We start from the raw sequence: 21,105 nt of genomic DNA on the forward strand, positions 1-21,105 counted from the left end.
CTTTCTAATTCACTATTAGTAGGGTTGCAAACTGGTGCAGCCATCAGAAAATCAATGTGGAAAATCCTTTCAAGGCTAAAATTAAAAATACCATATGACTCAGCAATACAACTTCTCACTATATTCCCAAAAGACTCAATATTCCACTCTATAGATACCTGCTCCACCATGTTCACAATAGAAAAAAAATGGAAATAAAGTAAATGTCCTACACCTATGAATGGATAATGAAAATATGGATGATATATACTTTGTAATATTATTCATCTATACAAAGTAAAACCATTAAATTTCCAAGCAGATTGGTAGACCTATTAAATATACTGAGTGACATAACCCAGACCCATAAAGACAAATACCACATTACTTCTGTTATTAGTAGATTTCACCCCATATTTTTAGATGATAATATACAACCTGAAGTAAATATCAGATACCAGGAAAATCAGAAAGGGAGCATCTTGTGTGTCAGTGAGCTGGAAGAGTAAAGAACAGGATAGTGATACAAAGTTGCTGTGGAAAAGGAAATCGGGGAAGTGAACAGGAAGACTTAGCTGAGGAAAGGAGACTGGGGCAACACCCAGGAAAAAAAGAAGGATGTTTCAAAAGGCCAAAATGAGTCATATCATTTTAAGGTTAATTAGAAGTGTGTGTGTGTGTGTGTGTGTGTGTGTGTGTGTGTGTGTGTGTGTGCACAGGCCTGAAGAATTCTGACACCATTTCTCTGAAGTTACAGAACAGTAAGGTCCGGAGGAGATGCTTACTTCCAAAACAAAATATAACACTCCAGGAAACAGAACATGTGTGGAATATTAAGATAGCAGCTCAAAATACTCATGTGTGTGGGTGCATGTGTGTATATGGGTATTTCACTTTCTTTAATATCTTGCAATTCTGGAAATGATATAGCTCACAGAGGATAATCTTGGTAGGATTGCATTAATGATTTCTTTCCTCCCCTGGCAGCAGCTTGCATAACTCATAATCATGTTAGTAGAGACAATCCTCACGGAGAGCTCCTAGGACATTACTTGAAGACCTGTTTCATAAGTGTGTGTATATGTATGCATATGCATATATATATATATATATATATATATATATATATATATATATATATACACACACACACAATGAGGTTATACCACTTATGATGGTGACAGTGATTTTTTTGCCAAACAAGACTTTGCAACAAAATCCTTAGTAGCAGGCAAAGATAGCAGTATTCCTTTAGAGTTGTTGGTCAGGAATCTTCAACAGACCCCCCCCCCCCAAATAACATAGGTCATTGCCATTGACCTTAGGTACCATAGACAAAAGGAAGTTAAGACCCTCTAACTTAAAGAACCCACACACTTATGAAACAGGACTTCAAGGGATGACCTAGAAACAACTCTGTGAGGACCAGCTCTCCTAACATGATTATGTGCTATGCATGTTGCCAGGGAATAGAAAAAAAAATCAGTACAATCCTACCTAGATCAGGCCCTATGAGCTATATCATTGACCAGAATTGTAAGATATCCCAAAAGATGAAATGATGGTTAGAAAGTAAAATCATACTCACCAATTTTCCCAGTACTCCAGAGAAGAGTTAAAAGGAATGGAAAAAATGCAGTATTATTTGTTCAGTCCACCTTACTCTTATGCTTGAAATTTTGTTTTCACATGAGCATCTCCCATAACACTAGAATGTGGAAGATAATGCAGTATCATCTATAATATATACACAGGTGGAACCAAATGAGGCTGAAGACATACAACTCAACCAAACCAGGGCTGAGCCAAAGCCAAAATGCTCATAGCCCTTTTTCTCAGGTTATAGTACAGTAAACTGATCTATATGGAAACTTTGCTGACTTCCAAAACAAAATATACCACACCAGAAAACAGCAAAGGGGTGGAAGAATACGACACTCAGGAATGTGAAAGCCTGGTAATATTTGATTATATTGTACACAACTACATCAAGGTCACTTATGTGTACTTTCTGAAAAATCAAGCTTCTTATCAATGATTGTTGAGATTAGACTCTAAGCTGAAAAGATGCCTGCTCTTCACAGGAAAGTACACAGAGAGCCAAGATGAAGTGTTACTTAAATCAGATTTACAAGTCACATAATGTAAAATTGATGAGGGGTCCAGCAGAGTGACTCTCAAGAAGCTTGGTGGTGTAGTGTGGTGGCACCAGGGGAAATCACCTGTGTAAGGGCTAAATGCAATATTCCCCTGTGGGGTCATGGTAGATGTGCCTTGCTTGCAGAGGCTTTTGTTCAGGCTTGGTTTTCTAATATATATATATTAGAAATATATATATATATATATTACATCTCTGATACACTAGCAACTCTTAAGTAAAATCTTCTCTGCTTAATTCATTCCTGATACTTGTAACTACAAACTGCCAGGACTTGAGTATACATCAGACTTATTTCTAAGAACAGACCTCCATGGCATTAAGGAAACCTGAGATTTGTCGTAGTGTATTTAGGACTGGCAAGAATGAATAACCAATTAGAATTGAGTGACAGATTTTTTTTTAGACAGGGTTTTCCTGTGTCCCTGGATCACATGGAACTCACTCTGTAGACCCGGCTGGCTTAGAAATCATAGCTCTGCCTATATCTATCTCCTACATAGTGGGTTTAGTGTGTCCATCACCAACATCAATCTGACAGTTATTTTCTACACTAAAAATCTGAGGGTCAACTTCCATAAACCAATATGAACAGCTTAGAGAAATTTTCTAATTTTTATTGCACTTAAATAGTAAGAGAATGAAGAAGAGAAAAGAATGTAAAATTCTCTTCAAGTTGAAGACAATGAATTCATTGTAAACCCTCTGTGGGTATCTTTAAAATGGGCCCAAGGAACAATTTCTAAATTTTATATAGGAGACTTAAAAAAAAGGAGGTAATTTTATTTAACCTTTATATTACATAACCTCTTGTAGCAGATGTTAGATTCTTTTACAATGTTATGTATTATAAAAAGTGATTTCCCTCCTTTGTCTACTCCCTGTGTGTCGAAGGAGTTGGAGCCCTGTAATTATCAAAGGATGTGTGGGAGATTAGAGAGATGGTAGGTAGCTGCACACTTCAGCTTCTCTGTCTGCTGATTTGAATTTTCTGCAACCACTTTGGGTGATGGAGTTATCTTGTAAAATGAAGCCATTTCTCCTGCTGCCTCTCACTTTCCAGTTCCCATGTCTGGAGATGGCAACTCTAGATTGGAGGACAGAGAAGGAAGAATGAAAAAAAAAAAAAAACAAAACAACTAAACAACAATAACAACAAAAATATTCCATACAACTAGCAGGGAAGTATTGTATTTTGAAATCATTTTTTTATTTCAGTAAATTGGAAAAGTCTATATGATAACTGTCAGATAGATTCTGCTAGTGGTAATACAATAAAAGCTTTATTTTATTTTATTTTATTACAGAAATATTCAAATCAATCCAATGGTTTTTATTATAATTAGAACACAATAAAAAAAATCCAGCAGTACAGCAAGAAAGGTCAAACTTAGCAAGGCTTGTAGTAGCAGCTGCAGGAACAACAGGAACATGGCTGTTTGGAAAGTGGTTTGCATAGGGAGTTTTTTCCTCTGCTTTCTTGAGTTTAGCTTTCTAGTATTTCACACTAAGCCCATATCCTACCTCACAAATTTTTGGTACTTTTTAAAGTGAGTGTGGTGTGTGTGTGTGTGTGTGTGTGTGTGTGTGTGTGTGTGTGTGTGCGCGCGCGCACAAGCACATACAACCTCTGTGTGTTTGCCAACAGAGATTCTTGATATGGAGTTCCAGGGAGTTGTGAGCCATCTGACATGGGTTCTGGGAACCAAACACATTCAGATCCTCTGAAAGAGCAGAAAGTAGTCTTAACTGCTCAGCTATTTCTCTACTCCTTAATATCTGATATCTTCATTTGCCCGTAGTGTAATGGGCGCCCATTTATGACTAACACAATGTGTTTGCAAGGGAGGCAAAAATGTAGGGCTCATTATTGATTCATAAAATGTTATATATGATATGCATATTATTATGAGTAATTAAATAATAATAGGAAAATAAGCATCCATTACTATTGCTTGCACTGTGTTTGAAGTATAATAAGCACATGCTATAGACTAGATCTTACGTTGAAAGAGAAAGTATGCATAAATGTTTGAATTGGGGTCTTTTGCCACCACAGCAGTATGGAATGGGATACTCTCATGAATCAGGGTAACAGCAGTGAACTGCATCCAAAAGCAAGCCATACAATCAGAAGCATAAAGAAACAGGACTCCACAGTGCACTGGTCTAAGCTAACATTTTAAGTTGACGTGAAAGTTAAAGTTCATTACAACTTGGCTGACTTTAGAGTAGCTATAGAAACGCATCTCAGTGTTAACTGAGGAGACACCCATCCTGACCATGCGAGGGACCATACCATGTACTAGTAGTCCTGGAGTGGATAAACTGGGAAAGAAAATGCAAGTCAACTTTGAAAAAGTAAAAGGTAGGATGGCAGTTGCCAAGGTCTGGGAAAATAAGGATCAGGGGTGTTGGTCAAGTGACCAAATTTAAGTGATTCAAGTTGAATTTTTTTTTTTGGAGATATAATTTATAACAATGTGGTTCTAGTTAACAGTGATTTGTTATATGGTTCTAATGTTCCCAGATAATTTATCTTAACTACATAGGTGTGTTCAGTCAAAAAACATTTATCTGGTACTTAAAGATATGTTAATTGGCTTGACTGTGGTGAACATTTCACAACATCCTTATGCAAACACATTAGCTGTACAGTCTAAATTTTGTAATGTTTATCACCTTAAAGCTAGACAAAAGAGCTTGTGAAATTGACCAGTACTTGGAGGTCCTATAGCACTTGGTTCTTGCTTGATTTAAGTTCTATCAAATGTAAGGCATAAATTATTAGATATAAGTTCATGTTTTCTTTATTTCTGCCTTCTTATACAACAGTTTAGTGTTACTTTAAAATTTAAAATATGAATGTAAATCAAAGTTAATATAGTACATGCCCAGATAGTTTGATTCCTAACTTCTACTTTAATCACATTCCCTATTAAATTAAAACAGGGTTGCTGCTGTCCAGTGAATGCAATTGCTACAGATGTGTTCCATGTCACAAGAAAAAACATTGCACTTTCAAAATCTCTCAGATAATAGTTTCTACTGGACTTTATAATAGTACATGTCAAATGACTGTACACAGAGAGAGAGAGAGAGAGAGAGAGAGAGAGAGAGAGAGAGAGAGAGAGAGAGAGACGCTTACCGGTTTACCATATTCTTGTGAACAGATCAAACAAACCGTGCTAAAATATTTTGAAATGCAGTAAGAATCTACTTTAATTTATTTGTGGTATCTTGACAATTTGTTACTTCTAATTCCTGAAAGCAGTTTTTCCCTTTCCTTTCCAGGATTGAAGTGTTGTGTTAGCAGAACCGCAGGTGAGAGAATCTGAGAATTTTTCTTTCTTTCTATTTCATTGGTAATTAGAAGCGGGAGGTAGTCACAGCTCAGTTACTCAACGTGGGTGTGTGCTTAGTTTAGGGAGGAGGTGTCCTATTATCTGCAGAGTAGGAAAATGACACCTAGTGCAAATCTAAAAGTTTTTCAATTAAGCCAAGTAATTAGATTTTGGAATGTATCCAGTGAACTTCCACTAAGCAGTCTAAATGAGGATGCTCAATGGCATTTCTTTAAAGGTTGTGGATAAATTATGAGTAAAAATAAAACAGGGTTGCTGCTGTCCAGTGAATGCAATTGCTACAGACGTGCTCCATGTCCCAAGAAAGAACACTGCACTTTCAAAAATCTCTCAGACAGTAGTTTCTACTGGACCTTATAGTAGAATTATACTTTTAAATGCCACAAGATTAGCTAGCCATATGTTTTCACAATATAGCAGTTTCTTAAAATGGAGTAGTCTTGACCCACAATAGTAGAGTCTCACTGCAGGGCAGAAAGTAAGTTCTTACTGAATTATGCCATTGTTTTGGGGATAATATGTTTATAAAATTAAAAATGAAATAACTCAATTTTTCTTGGCACTCAATATAATGACAATTAACAATTGAAAAATATATAAAAGGAATAAGACTCTTATAGAGAAATTAAAGCCAATGATGAGTGGATTGTGGAGGGTCTAAGGTATCTTCTATTGAAGATCGAAGACTGAATAGACACAGACTATATCAGCCATAAACTAAAATAAGAGATATGTTTTAATGATTTTATTTTTTAATTTAATTCAACATGGGGAATATCTTAAAGTCACATTGTCTTTGTGTTTTTCATTCATTCCTATATCCTATATTCTTACCCTATATCATATATATATGATTAAAATTAATATATATACACATATTTTTTTCTTTAGAAGGGAGTAAAATAGGGCCCAATAGCTACACACACACACACACACACACACACACACACACACACACAGACAGACAGACATACACACACACACACATTTAACCCACCTTCCTATCACAAATATCTGATTTTGTGCAGCTTTATGTTATCAGAGAGCATCAATGTTGGCAGTGATGAAAACTATTTGCCCAATAAAAAATGATATTTATTATTACAGCTGAGAGTGTCTGTCATGAGAGGATATAAGTGCTACCTCTGATTGTAAGAGAACATATGAAGCTATCAAGATAACAACACTTTCTGATCCAGAAAGATAGATTTTTATTGTCCTCTGCTATGGACAATGAACTAATGTGGATCACAATCTCGAGATATTGCCTAACTCTCCCACAAATATATAATTGTCCCAAGATTGCCCTGTTATTTTTTCTGTGCCTATTAAAGATAGAAAAAAATATATAGATGGAGTGACAATAGTAAATGGCACTCACAGTTTTGGAGAGATTTAGCAGCACAGTGGAGAGCGAGAAGATGAGGAGGTTCTTGTGTCAATTGTACCATGCTGGTGAACACATGTTTACATCTTAAAATGACAAAATGAAGGTGAGTTTGAGAAGAACAGAAGAGAAACACAAGTGCAAAATCCTCAAAATCGTCACTATGAAAGTTACTTAGCCCTTTATCGGATGTAGGATTGGTAAAGATCTTTTCCCAATCTGTTGGTTGCTGTTTTGTCCTATTGACAGTGTCCTTTGCCTTACAGAAGCTTTGCAATTTGATGAGGTCCCATTTATCAATTCTTTATCTTAGAGCATAAGCCATTGGTGTTCTGTTCAAGAACTTTTCCCCTGTGCCTAGGTATTCGAGGGTCTTCCCCACCTTCTATTCTATTAGTTTCAGTGTATCTGGTTTTGGAAGTGCATGCTGACAAGAGCCTGATATAGCTGTCTCCTGAGAGGTCTGCCAGAGTCTGACATATTCAGAGGCGGATGCTCACAGCTAACAATTGATCTGATCAAGGGGTTCCCAATGGAGGAGTTAGAGAGAAGACTGAAGGAGATGAAAGGGTTTGCTTCCTCCTAGAGGAGAGCAACAATACCAACCAACCAGAGCTCTCCAGGGTCTAAACAACCAGCCTGGGAGCACATAGGGAGGGACCATGACTCCCGCTGTATATGTAGGGGAGGATGGCCTTGTTGGGCACAGCTGGGAGAGGAGATCCTTGGTCCCATGAAGGCTGGACACAGAATGTGGGGGAATTCAATGGTGGGGAGGTGGGAGTGGGGGGGTAATTGGGGTTCATCCTCATAGAAGAAGGAGGAGGGGAGATGGGATAGGGGTTCCTGGGCAGGAGGGTGGATGTGGTAAAGGGATAAAATCTGAAATGTAAATATAACATCCAATAAAAAAAGAAAGTAACTTAGCAAAATGCTTTCTCTTCATAAAGAAAAGACAGTCAAACCTACCAGATCTATAAAATACAATATGAGTGCCAACATATGAACATAAAGCTAGTCATCTGAGCTAAAGAAATGAAAGAAAGGTTCCCTGGCTTTCAGACCCCTCTGTCTACCTTATTCAGTATGGACTCTAGTCTTTTTCCAGAGAAATTCCTTGTATGGATTCTCATAGTGCTGAACTGAGCTGAGTGTCTTACTGTCTTTGCACCAAAGCTGTGTACTGTGGTTGCCAAAGTCCATTGACTTTTCACTGAGAGGAACCAAAAGTATTAGCCCTGTTCTCAGTGGATGACTGCTTTCATAAAATTATTGCAGGTCTCTGACCTTTGCCCAGAAGATCAATCGCACATAATATTGTCCACTAGTTAACTCAGTTTCCTATCATAGTACAATTTGTTTTTTCAACAAGGAGCTGGCAAAACAAAGAGATGGACCTTCAGCACCTCAGGTTGTAATACCACTTTGCATCTACTTTTCTATAAAGAGTCAATCACTTACAGTTAAGATATATGAGTTTTCCTTTTAGATATAAACTCACTACTTAAGTAACTCCAGGCATCAAATGTAGGGTAGTGGTCCAAAAATGATGGTGGTTTGATAATATTTAATTTGTAATTTGAATTCTTGATGAACACTTACAATGATCAGTGAAAGCATAAATAATATAAGAAAAATGACTTCATCCATAATCCTATTTTTTTCTCAAGGTTATTTTTGTTTAAATCTCTACTTTTAAGGATAATAGAGAAGTGATAGATGCTTGTTTTACAGCTATGAATGAAAATTACCTAGTATTTTGTATTTGCCATAAAATGGTTTTTGTAGTTGTGGCTTTAGAAAATTTTTTATGTTCAAAGGGATTTCAGGTACCTAGGGAAGACAAAAAGCGTGCTGGTAGAATAAGTCTAGATGAATGGAGCATAGCTTCATTTCCATGACTTCTATTGGGTTTGTACTTTGTCCCTCATCCCCTCTGTATATCCTTCCACTACAACTGGTGCCTTTAAAGAAAGTGAAAACACTAGACACATTGGACTGGATGGAATTTTGATGTAGGATTGAAGAATTTCAGGGTCCTGCCCCACCTTACAATATAAAAAGTGGCAAGAGAAATGCTGGGCATGTGAGAAAACATTACTGCTGGTCACTGTGGACTTACTGACCACCTTCTTGAAGTGTTTCATTTAAAAATTTCTCTTTGAAATTTCCAGCATATATGCCAGGAATACTGACCATTCTCACCCAGTCCTCCTTATAGTCCACAGTCACCTTTCTTTCTTCCCTCAATTATTTTTCCTCATCTTCACTTGTCTGACACACACGTCTTTTTGTTTTGTTTTGTTTTTCATTTTTTTTCAAGACAGTGCATCACTGATTATCCTGACACTCTTATGCTGTAGACCACATAGATCTGCCTGCCTCTGCCTCCTGAGTGCTGGGATGAAAGGCATGAGCCACTACTATTCAGTAACATACATGTCTTGATATACTTACTTGAAATTATCTAGGATCATCATCTGTGTGACTGTGACTTTGTAGATATATTCTTCAGCCTGATGGGATCATCTGTAGGTATACATTTCAGCACACTGATTCTAGCCCCTCCCTGATTATATTAATAGTCAATGATTCAGAGATAAAGAGCAAGATCCTATAAACTCTAAGTCTCTTCCCTTCACTAATTATTGATAGAACTGGTTGTGTGGGGGCACAGTACATGTTAACTGCACTTGTTATTTGAGGATTATACAGAATCTAGTGAATGGAGTTCCATAGCTGTACACTGTTGGGAGCCGACAGAAGCCATCTTGAGCCATATACCCTGACGAGAGACTTGATTACATTAGCCTACAACAGCTGAGCACACTGATAACATCTGCTTTTAGATACCCAGGATCTTTCCTTGGGTGTGTGAGACTTAAAGGTGTGGAACTTAAGGGTGTGACTTAGAGATCAGATTTAGAGACAAGACCTTAGGGCATGGCTTAAAGGTGTGACCTAAAGGCGTGGCTTAGAAGCAAGACATATAAAAGGTGAGAGGCAGACAGAAGAGTTGAGTACAACTTGGAGTAGGAATTAGGCATTGAAGAAGAAGACACTTGGACTAGAGAACTCGGAAGAAAGATTATTAGACATTAGGCACTTAGCACTTGGAAGAAGTAAGTTGGAACTTGGAGGCACTAGGGACTAGGAACTCAAGACTTGGGATTTGGAGAGAAGAAGAGAGACTGAAGAATAAATGGGATTGAATCACACTCTGTCTGGTCTCCATTCTTCATGTCTGTCCTCACTCTGTCTCTTGCTTAACCCCGACCCGCAGACCGGAGCAGCTTGGGACAGTGCAGGCTCTAACAACTTAGCCCCCAAGGCTTTTGGCAGTGCGGGTTCCAACATTGACAGAACTGTCCGAGACAATTTGGACCCCAAATGTGGGGTAGAGCATTTCACAACATTTTTGGCCCCCCAACATGGGGCAGCTTGGGCTGTGACACTACATCCTTTCTACTTGCTCTTATATGCATACTGCTTCTCTCTCACAGTGTTTCCTGAGCTTTGGGAATGAGTAGTGTAAATGATTTGGTTAGGATTAAGCCCATAACTGTCCTATATTCTCTGCATCTTGGGAGTCCATGAATCTTTTCATTTGCTACTGCATATAAGTAGGAAAGTCTTCTCTGATTAAGACTGAGAGCTGTTTTTGCTTGTTGGTATTTAAAGCATAGCTTATTGTTATGCCCATTTAGTTATCAGAAAAGTTCTCCAATGGAATATTTGTACCTGACTTGGGTTGTTAGTCAGGCTTACAGAACCACACATTGGCACTTACCACCCTAGTGAAGTGGATCATGAATCCAATCAAATAGCTTTGTAGGGTGTGGCCCATGGTTTTGCCTGCCTCCAGTAGTGCTGCTGCCACCCAACACATTCAGGTCAGATACCCATACCCAATCAATCCTCTGTACTCTGGGCCTCCTGGAAGTCAAGGAGTCCAGTGGTCTGTCTCATCATTTCTGTGCTCCATTAGCTGGTCCAAACTTCTAGAAAAAATACAGAAAAATACAATCAAACAGGTGTCAAAAATAAATAAAATGGTTCAAGACCTGTAAATGGAAACAAAACCAATAAATAAAACACAAGTAGAGAAAACCATGGAGATGGAAAACATAGGAAAAAGTACAGGAACTACAGACATAAGCATTACTAACAGAATATGAGAGATAGAAGAGAGAATCTTCCCAGTAATAGAAGATACAATGGAAGAAATTGAAAATTCACTCAAAGAAAATGCCAAATCTAAACCGTTTCTAACACAAAACATCCAGGAAATTTGAGACACTATGAAAAGATCAAACTTAAGAATAATAGGAATAGAAGGAGAAGATTCCCAGCTCAATGGTCCAGAAAATATCTTCAATAAAAAATAAAATTGGATACACTAACTCTAATACAAAAAAAGTGGGAAATAGCCTTGAATGCATTGGTACAGAAGATAATTTCATGAAAAAAATCACCAGTGGTCCAGGCTCTAAGATCAACAATTGCTAAATGGGATATTATGCAACTGAAAGCTTCTGTAAGGCAAAGACCTGGGTCAATAAGATAAAACAACAAACTACAGACTGGGAAAAGATCTTCACTAACTCTCCATCTGGCAGAGGGCTAATATCCAAAATGTATAAAGAGCTCTAGAAATTAGACACAAACAAACCAAATAACACAATTTAAAATGGGGTACAGAGCTAAATAGAATTTTCAACAGAGGAATCTCAAATGGCCTAGAAGTACTTAAAGAAATTTTCAAAGTGCTTAGTCATCAAGAAAATGAAATCAATACCACCCTGAGAATCCATCTTACACCAATCATAATGGCTGCAATAAAATATTCAAGTGATTGGACATGCTGGCAAGGATGTGGAGCATGGAGAACACTCCTCTATTGCTGGTGGGAGTGTAAATTTATACAACTACTCTGGATATCAATCTGGTGGTTTCTTGGAAATTTTGAAATAGTTTCTGCCTGAAGACCTAGCTATACCCCTCCTGAGCATATACCCAAAAGCTGCTTCACTATACCACAAGGACATGGGTTCTACTATGTTTATAACAGCTTTATTAGTAATAGCCAGCAACTAAAATAAGTCATATGCCCCTCAAGCAAAGAAGAATAAAGAAAATGTGGTTCATTTCCACAATTGAATAGTATTTAGCAATTAAAAACAAGGATATCATGAATTTTTCAGATAAATGGATAGGACTAGAAAATATCATCTTAAATGAGGTAACCCAGACAAAGGGACATACATAGTCTGTACTCACTTATAAGTGAATATTAGCCATCAAATACACGATACCCATGCTACAATACACAGGCCCAAAGAAGCTAAACAAGAAGGAAGGTCCATGAGAAGATAGTTGAATCTTACTAAGAAAGGGGAATAAAATAGTCATGGAGGCAGACGGAGGAAGGGAATGTGGAGGGGAGGGTATTGGGGGAGGAAGGACTATCGGGAGCAGGTGTGTGCAGAGTCAGTAGAAAGGCCAGCAGGGTGAATGGAGAGATGTGGCTTGCAGGGTGACACAGAAAGGTTCACCTTGACAGAAACTTGGGGTTGAGGAGGTTCCCAGGAGTCTATGGGGGTGACTTTATCTGAGCCTCAAAACAGTTGCAATATGGAACCTGAAGGGACCACCTCTTGTAGTCAGGCAGGAAACCCCAGTGGAGAAAGAAAAACACTAATCCACTCATAAAACTTTTGTCCCAAAATTTTCTAGTCTACAAGAAATGCAGTGATGGGGAATAGATCAAAGGCTGAGGGAATGGTAAACCAATAATTGGCCTGACATAAGATCCATTGTATGGACAAGCACCAATTCCTGACACTATTAGTGATATTCTGTTATGTTTGCAGACAGGAGCCTATCATGACTGTTCTCTGAGAGGCTCCACCCAGCATTGGACTGAAACAGACATAGAGAACCACAGCCAAATATCGGACAGAGCTCGAGATATCTTATTGAAGAGTTAGGGAAATGACTGAGGGTCCTGAAGGGGATAGGAATTGCACAGGAAGATCAACAGAATCAACTAACCTAGACCCTTGGGGTCTTTCAGAGACTGAACCACCAACTAAAGAGCATACAGGGCCTGCACCTAGGCCCCTGGCCATATGGAGCAAATGTGCAGCTCTATCTTCATGTGTCCTCCAGTAACAGGAATGGGGGCTATCCCTAAAGCTGTTGCTTGTGCAAAGAATACAAACTGGGCTTATTTCCCCGGCTGGGCTGCCTTGTCTGTCCCCAGTGGGCAGAAATGAGAATGTAAAGTGAATAAATAAGCAAATTAGTGGAAAAAATCTCAGTAGTAAAAATATTATTTGAGTGCGATATGGTATTGACCTATTATGAATATCTAACAAGGAGCAAGTTAGATCATACTGAGAAATGTGATCATCTACTTCATCAATTAAAAGTCAGAAAAAAAAAAAGATGTTGTAAAACTGTTGAAAGAAAAAGACCTAAGATGAGCCTATCTGGGACTGTGGAATATAATTTATTGTTAGTGTTTATTGTTAGTGGAGCTGATCTTATGCATCTATAAACACTCAGGAAATCACTGAAAAAGGTTCTTATGAATTTTCTTTTTGTGCTCTGAGTTCTTCTTACATGATTTTTCTTTTCTGATGAAGCAGTTGATCTATGGATGTTTATTCAGCTTTATCCTATGAAAAAGTCTTATACTATAATTAAAACAGAGAGCCATGAAATCATCAGGACCAAACGACTTTGATGAAAGCACAGTCTTTCTTTCCTTTCTTTCTTAACAAAGAACTGGGATCATAAGAGTGGGAATAATCCCCTAACATCTTGGTATTTTCATTTTTATCTAGAAAATATAAAGATCACAGGGTGCATTTTTGTCCAATTTTATATAATTGCGAACAATAGTTCTTTTTTCATGAAAAATAAGATCATAAACAGAATCAATTCTTGTAATGTGCACTCGTACTTACATACTGTTTCTCTGGTTCCTGCCAGCATGTTGCTCAGATGTGGAAGTGTGGTGGCTATTTTTAGTAACCTCTGTATGTTATGTATAAATTAACAAAAGCTAACTAAAAAGGAAAGAATCAAGATTTCTAGTGACATTGTAGTTACCTTCCTCATCTCATTATGAGAGACAAAACTCACAGGAAGCAATTAAAAATAGATACAAGGAAAGTTATGTCAATGTCTAGGTAAAAGATGAAAATTTGCCAATTTAAGATTATATACAGACACTCTGGTCAAGAAAAATGTGTAAGTAGAGGATAAGTAAATAATTACATTTGTTGCATTGAATTCTATGATTATTATGGAATCACAGTATACCGTTCTTTTCTTGAGTTCAAGGAAGTCATCTCCAAGCCACACTTATACAATGACTTTAAGATGAGACATTTCCTAATTAAGAAAGAGGTCTGAAAGTAGTAACTCAGAGCAAAATTCAGACAAATACCGCTGTGAAAATGCATCAGTTTTTACAGAGGTAGCAGAGAGTGGACGGAATTAGGTGTTTCAGTTCAACTAGAGCCTTGCGCGAGGAAAATGAACCGAACAGAGGACAGATCAGACTGAAGGACAGGGAGACCATGTTGAGGAGCTGATTCCAATCTCGTGGGCAAATTTTAAAGAATATCAGCCTGGGGTACAAGTACAAAGTCGTGTGAGTTTTAGCATTTGAGTTTCTGTCTAAATATATTCTGCATCTCTTCAGCACCATCACTCCGTTTTAATGATACCTACCACCTCAAATGTTTAGAGAACATAACTTGCTCTGAAAGTATGTATGCTTATTACACTTTGGAGAAAAATTTAAGTCTGTTCGTGAAGTTCCCAAGGAAGACAGAAAGACATGTAGGTGCTGAGCAGACTATACTGGGGAGCACAGGTGTGCTGGAATGAGTCGAAGACAGAGACTTCAAATGAGCCAAGGCTTAATTTCATATAAACAGAAGGAAAGCAACAAGGCACAGAAGGAAGGATATATCAGAATTTAAATATCTTTGTAAGCTCTATCAAAATGAGTATGTGAAATGGTACCATTCAAGAGGACAAAAAGGATGAAGATGAACTAGGGGATATATATATATTGCATTTACATACAATATTTTCAAAGCTAAAATACAGATATCCAAATCTTGAAAATGTTTAGTATATTGGTATGATAGTGAAGATACCAAGTTCATTATTACTAATGCCATCACCAAAAAACATTTAGTAAGCATCTGTCGAGTATATATAAATTTATAAACTTTGAATAAACCTTATACTGTATTGTTGGCTAATAGATAACATAACCTTCCAAAACCAAGTTAGCAATGTGCTTCAACTATTCATTATTATTGAATGAAATAAGGTTGGTAGTAAAAAGAAAAATGAAATATAAAAGAATAACAGAATTTAAAATGGTCAATTTGCAAGGTAATATTAGTAAGTTATCAAGTTATGCCAAAATATTTTATCTAACCCAGTTATTTTAGTATCTTTAGAAATTGATAAATATAAAAATTGCACAAATAAAAAGCCATAATATGTCCTCTGAACACTTTTACCAGGGTGTTAATGACCTGCCTGTGTTAGTACCTTGGGCTTTGCCTCCAGCTTTAAAATACAGTCAATTATTACTTGTTGAAATCCTCACCAGCATGGTTTAAGCAGATTAAATATCCTTTAAATATTATACTATTTTCGTTTTCATTCTTGGTTTCTAAAATCATAGCTGTTATTCATAATTCAATTGTAGTTTTGAGTCTGCAGTAAATACATCTCTAAGAAAAAACCATGTACTGTGACAGTATTAGTTTCTTGACTCATAACACTTGAAATATCACAGTGTGGAAAGTAGATTTTAAAAACACTTCATTACATATTCTTAAATAGTATATTATCATTATTTTTCTTTTTGGCCCAGGGGTAGTTATATCCCATTATTTTCACAATACACCAAGGATAACAAGTTTGTTTGTTTGTTTTTTAAGTTTTTGACAATGTAATATGGAGATATATGTACCATTCTGGGCAAATTTCTTTCACATAGGAAAAGACTGTTTATTTGCTCATTATTTGGACTAAATACTCCTCCTTATTAATAATAAGAGCAATGTATATTTTTAATTATTCACAGCCATATTTTTATAAAGAGAAGACAATATTTAATACATATAGGCTGTAAGGAGCAGCCTGTAGGCTACACAGCAAAGATATTATCATGTAAAGTTTAGGAATGCTTGAAGTTGTAATGTCAGCCAAAGTTGGTCAAATATGAGGGCAAGACAATTTATATTAATGAAAATATTCATCAGATCATAATAGTAATAATAATAGAATCTAAATTAACTAGTTTTCTCAAGCACATAAAATATACAGAGCCACCCTATAATCTCCTGCAGAAGACCTCTCTGCACTCCCAGCCACCGAGACCAAAAACCCAAGCCAGCTGCCCATGACCAGCCAAGAACTCTCATCCCCACACCCAGAGCCATCATCGGGTGGGCAAAGTCAAACTTCCTGAGTCCTGCCTCCCAGAGCGGCCCTAGATCCATAGTGGAACAGACACAGGACACTAGTGAACTCAACAAGAAAACACAAATGTCTACACAAATGCATTCTAAGTTAAATAAAAACAAAAACACAAAAATTATACAAATAATATAGCAATTTTTTATTAAATTTATTTATTTTTATTCTTTAATCTTTTTTATAGTCCAGATTTCATCCCCCTTCCAGACTGCCCCCCAACCACTTCCTGTCCCATACCTCCTCCCCTGCCCAAGTCTCCAAGAGGATGTACTCACCCCCAACCCTGATCCCACCAGACCTTCCCACTCCCTGGCCTAAGTCTCTCTAGGGTTAGGTGCATCTTCTCCCACTGAGGCCAGACCAGGCAGTCCTCTGTATATGTATGGGGGCCTCATATCAGCTGATGTATGCTGCCTTGTTGTTGATTCAGTTTCTGAGAGATCTCAGGGTTCCAGGTCAGTTGAGACTGCTGGTCTTCCCATGGGGCTGGCCTTCTCAGCTTCTTCCAGCCTTTGCTCAATCCAACCACATGGGTCCCTGGCTTCTGTTCATTAGATGGATGCTAGTGTCTGCATCTGACTCATTTATCTGCTTGTTGAGCCTCTCAGAAGAGCATGAGGGAAACAAGTTCCAGAGATGTACCCAAATTGGGATCCAGCTCAAGGGGAGGCCTGAGGCCCTGACTCTGTTATTGATGATGTGGTATGCTTGCAGACAATTTTGCCTAATACAGTAAAACTTACAAATAAATTTTCTTATTTAATATTCAAAATAGCTATCATATGTAGACAAAGCAAAAGACAAAGATTAAAACAGAGTACTATTGCCTGTTTTGGAGCTAACTAGTGACAATTGTGTTCTTATTATATGTCTAACTCTTAACATTCCAGTTAAGAATGTTATGAGAAATGAGAAAATTACAATTTTGTAGAAAAAAAATTAGTGCAGTGCAAAGCATGTGATTATGCAAGATATCAATATGTAGCAATATTGGTATTATGACTCAATTATGTGTGTGCTTATAATAGCTCTATATATTATATCATTTATCTAAGAACCATAATACTATAGTTGTTTATAATATGTTATTACTATAAGTAAAACCTAGGACATCTTTAAAAGAAATCTTTTACATTACCTAAGGGAAGGCCACACTGTTAATTCTATTCAAGAGGTAAAAGAGCTGAAATACTGTTTATTACTAATGGAATGAAGAACAGGACTGATTTTTGTTATGGAAAGATTACATTTTAAAAAAAAAAAAAAGCTTGTTCCCCAACAATTTTAATTTTCTCTGACAAATTTAATAAATTGTGACTCTTCTATAAAAAGTTGGAGACTATTGCTGATTTTTAAATATAGAATAGCATCAGTAAATCTCTATTTTAGAAATATTACAAAAATAACATTGCAGACATTGGATTATTGAGGGTAGGTGGGATGAGAAAGGGTAAAGCTATTTATGATGAACAGTATATCAGAAGACGGTGAGAGCAACAGTAAGTAACTGTGGATCACACAAGCTGGAACACGAGCTTAGAACCAACAGATGTTGGAAGTGACTTTCAAAATAGATTTGAATACTAAATATGAACAAGTAAGATAAAAGAACAAAGTAACTTGTAACGATCTAAGAGATTGATAAGTTTATAAAAGACTATTGTATAAGCAAGGAGTAATAAGCTTGATCCCCAACACCCGTATATAGGCATAGCTACAGTGGAATTCTAGAATATAACTGATCATTGGAGACTGGAGACATGAAGACCCTTGGGGTCACTGGCCAGCTAGACTAGCCTAATTAGATATCTCTGGGACAATGAAGAGACTGTGTCAAAAGGCAAAGGAAAAACACTGGGAATTAATCTTTAGTCACTACACTAAGGTACACAAATATATACAAACACACACATACACATACACCAACATAGAAATATATAAACATATATAGGAGGATTTATACATATAAACACAGGAACACTGGCCAACATACAGGAACACACACTATCCAAGCATATATACACACAAACACAAGAACACAAATGCATACATATACACACAGTTTGTACATTATATCCACAAGGGTGTTGGTAAGGCTTGTGTAGGAGACATGATTTCTTTATATATAAAGCACTATGTAAAATTTTGTTTACAGCTAAGCATACAGATGTATGGCACATGGGTTTATATTGGTGTAAAAACTTCCTACCAATAAATTCTAGAAAAAAAAAAATCAAGAAGTTCAAAGTTAACTTTGTAAATTTGTAAATTTGCAAGTAAATTTGACTGTGCACTGTTTGAGTTACACTGTATAAAACAAGTGGCATTCAATGTAAGTTCTGAATCAAAGCAAAGCTGTGAATATTCAAGAGTTAATAGAAGGTGAATGGGATCCAGAGGCATAACAATTGTGTGAATTAAACAGTGGGGAGGCCTGATAATGGTGACATACACTTTTAATGCCAAAGAGGCAAATGGATCTCTGTGAGTTCAAGGCCAGCCTGGTCTACAGAGAGAATGTCAGGACAGCAAAGACTACCAGAGAAACCATGTTTCAAAACCACAAAAGGAAAAAATAAAAAAGTCATGCTAATTAAGAAAACAGAAATCACAACATGTGTTTAGGTAAAATGAAAGCCAATTGTAGAGGGTTGGCATGGAAGGCATATATATGCTATAGTAAAAATGGGAAGAAGAATAGAAATGCTGAACAGAGTTCAGTGTCCAGTATATTAGGCTTTTGTAGTAAGCATCCTTACGGCAGTTCCTTAAAGCATTCATGACCCTTTGAGAATTTTAATACAAAAGTAAAAGAAATCAGTACAGGATTTTCAGCAAAAAAAAAAAATACCATGACCATATTTGTGCTTTATGAAGTTGATTGTTACAAGTATGCAAAGGATGTTTGGATTGACATAGTCTCCTGTCAAGAAACTTTTATAGATATCTAAGTGGGGGTAAGAATGACCTTACACAAACTGGTTGCAATGAGGATGGAAGGGAAAAAATTCAAGATATGTCATGGATGCAGGATAGATACAGCTTTACTCCCAGAAGGTTAAATGGGAATGAAATACTAAGACTGATAACCAGTTGTTTGACTAAATAACAGGATACTGCTTGACGGTATTATTTATCAATATATGAAAAAACAGAAATGTTAACATGTCTGGAGATGGGGAAGGAAAAGACACCTTATTATATGTAGATAGTATTCTCAGTTCATTTTTGTTACTATAACTAGATACCTAAGACTGTGTAATTTATAAAGAGTTTTATTTGGGTCATGGACCTGATGCATCTGGATCACCTGTTATGAGGGTATTCTTGCTGGATCATAATATAGTAGAAAATGTCACATGGTAGTACAAAACAGGTAAATTAGCTGCAATATCTTTTATTCCTCTAATAAATCCAATAATAACACTATGAGGCTCTAGTTCAGGATATAACTGCACCTTAATTAACCCCCCCCAAGGGTAATTATGATATACCTTTGGGGATCAAATTCCCAACACATGAATTTTAGAGTACCTGTCCATGTCAGTATCTATGAAGCTTTTCCATAATCTGTCCATAAAGAATTTGGAATTATTTCTAATTATATTATTTCTAAGTATAAAGTAATATGACTAACTTTCATACATTGTCTATGCCTGTCCTACTTAGCTCAGAATTTTAATGATGTCCTTAAGGGTTTCAGTGATTTTCTCTGTATTATTCCAAGTTTGCTATTTATTTGGTAGATTCCTATCAATGCAGGGTAGTAAGATGAAATAGAAAATATATAAAATATATATTAGAGCAACGTAACTCTTTGTTGATTATAAGTATCTTTTTAGTCAAAAAGTATCAGTTGGAAAAAATATTTAAAAAATTCTGTTTATATCTGTTCTGAATAAAAAGAAATTTGAGAAGAAGAATCTAAATTACAAATAACAACTTAAGAAACACCCCCCCCAAGCATGCTCACCAACCAATGAGCTGGAGATTCAGTCTGTTTCTAGTTTTATGTGGTAGAAAATACCTTAAACCCTACCACTGGGTGTTTAGGCCTGGAGAGATTGTAATGACCTTGAAGTCACTTTGGGCTACTCAGTGTAGTCTAGGTCAGCTTGGGCTGCAGAATGAAATATAAAGAAGAAGGAGGAGGATGAGGAGGATGAGGAGGAGAAGGAGAAGGAAGAGGAGGAGGAGGAAGAGGAGGAAGAGGAGGAGGAAGATGGAAGGAAAAGAAAGAAAGAAAGAAAGAAAGAGAAAGAAAGAAAGAAAGAAAGAAAGGAAGGAAGGAAGAAAAGAAAGAGTAAGAAAGATTTAAAAGGGGGAATAGTAGGAAGAGAAGGAGAAGGAGGAATGCAGAGAAACAATTCTTGCTCATGAAAGAAAACAAATTAATATTATGGACTAAAATTCACAAAACATAAAACAACAGACATCAAATAAGGATGTGAACTTGGTGGAAATGGGTGTTTGAATCAGGGAGGATAATGATGAAAAAGAGAAATGGCAGTCAAACTAACCAAAATTTAAAATCCATCGTCTACACATATGAACATGTCAAAGAATCAAAGAAAAGTAAAACAATACTACCCAGAGTGGTGCACAAAAGTAATCCCAGCCCATGGGAGATAAAAGTAGATGAGTCAATCAAGATAATCATTAGTTACATAGTAGGTTCAAAGCCAGTTTGTGCT

The 21,105-nt window shown here is 36.7% G+C and overlaps 1 long non-coding RNA gene across 2 annotated transcripts in view; it reads right to left on the reverse strand.

Annotated features, from left to right (window-relative positions):
- Positions 1–1,515: 1,515 nt before the first annotated feature.
- Positions 1,516–21,105, reverse strand: part of LOC143435713 (uncharacterized) — a 140,570-nt gene continuing 120,980 nt past the window's right edge. The window contains exons 2-5 of one of the 2 annotated variants that reach the window (XR_013106177.1): positions 10,680–10,890; positions 6,884–6,975; positions 2,929–3,224; positions 1,532–1,687 (exon numbers count right to left, since the gene is read on the reverse strand). This is a non-coding gene — a long non-coding RNA (uncharacterized LOC143435713). Of the gene's footprint in view, positions 3,225–6,883; positions 6,976–10,679; positions 10,891–21,105 lie in introns of both variants that reach the window. The other variant, XR_013106176.1, reaches the window with a different exon arrangement.

Source organism: Arvicanthis niloticus, chromosome 22 (genome assembly GCF_011762505.2).
Source record: "Arvicanthis niloticus isolate mArvNil1 chromosome 22, mArvNil1.pat.X, whole genome shotgun sequence".
Lineage (NCBI taxonomy): Eukaryota > Metazoa > Chordata > Mammalia > Rodentia > Muridae > Arvicanthis > Arvicanthis niloticus.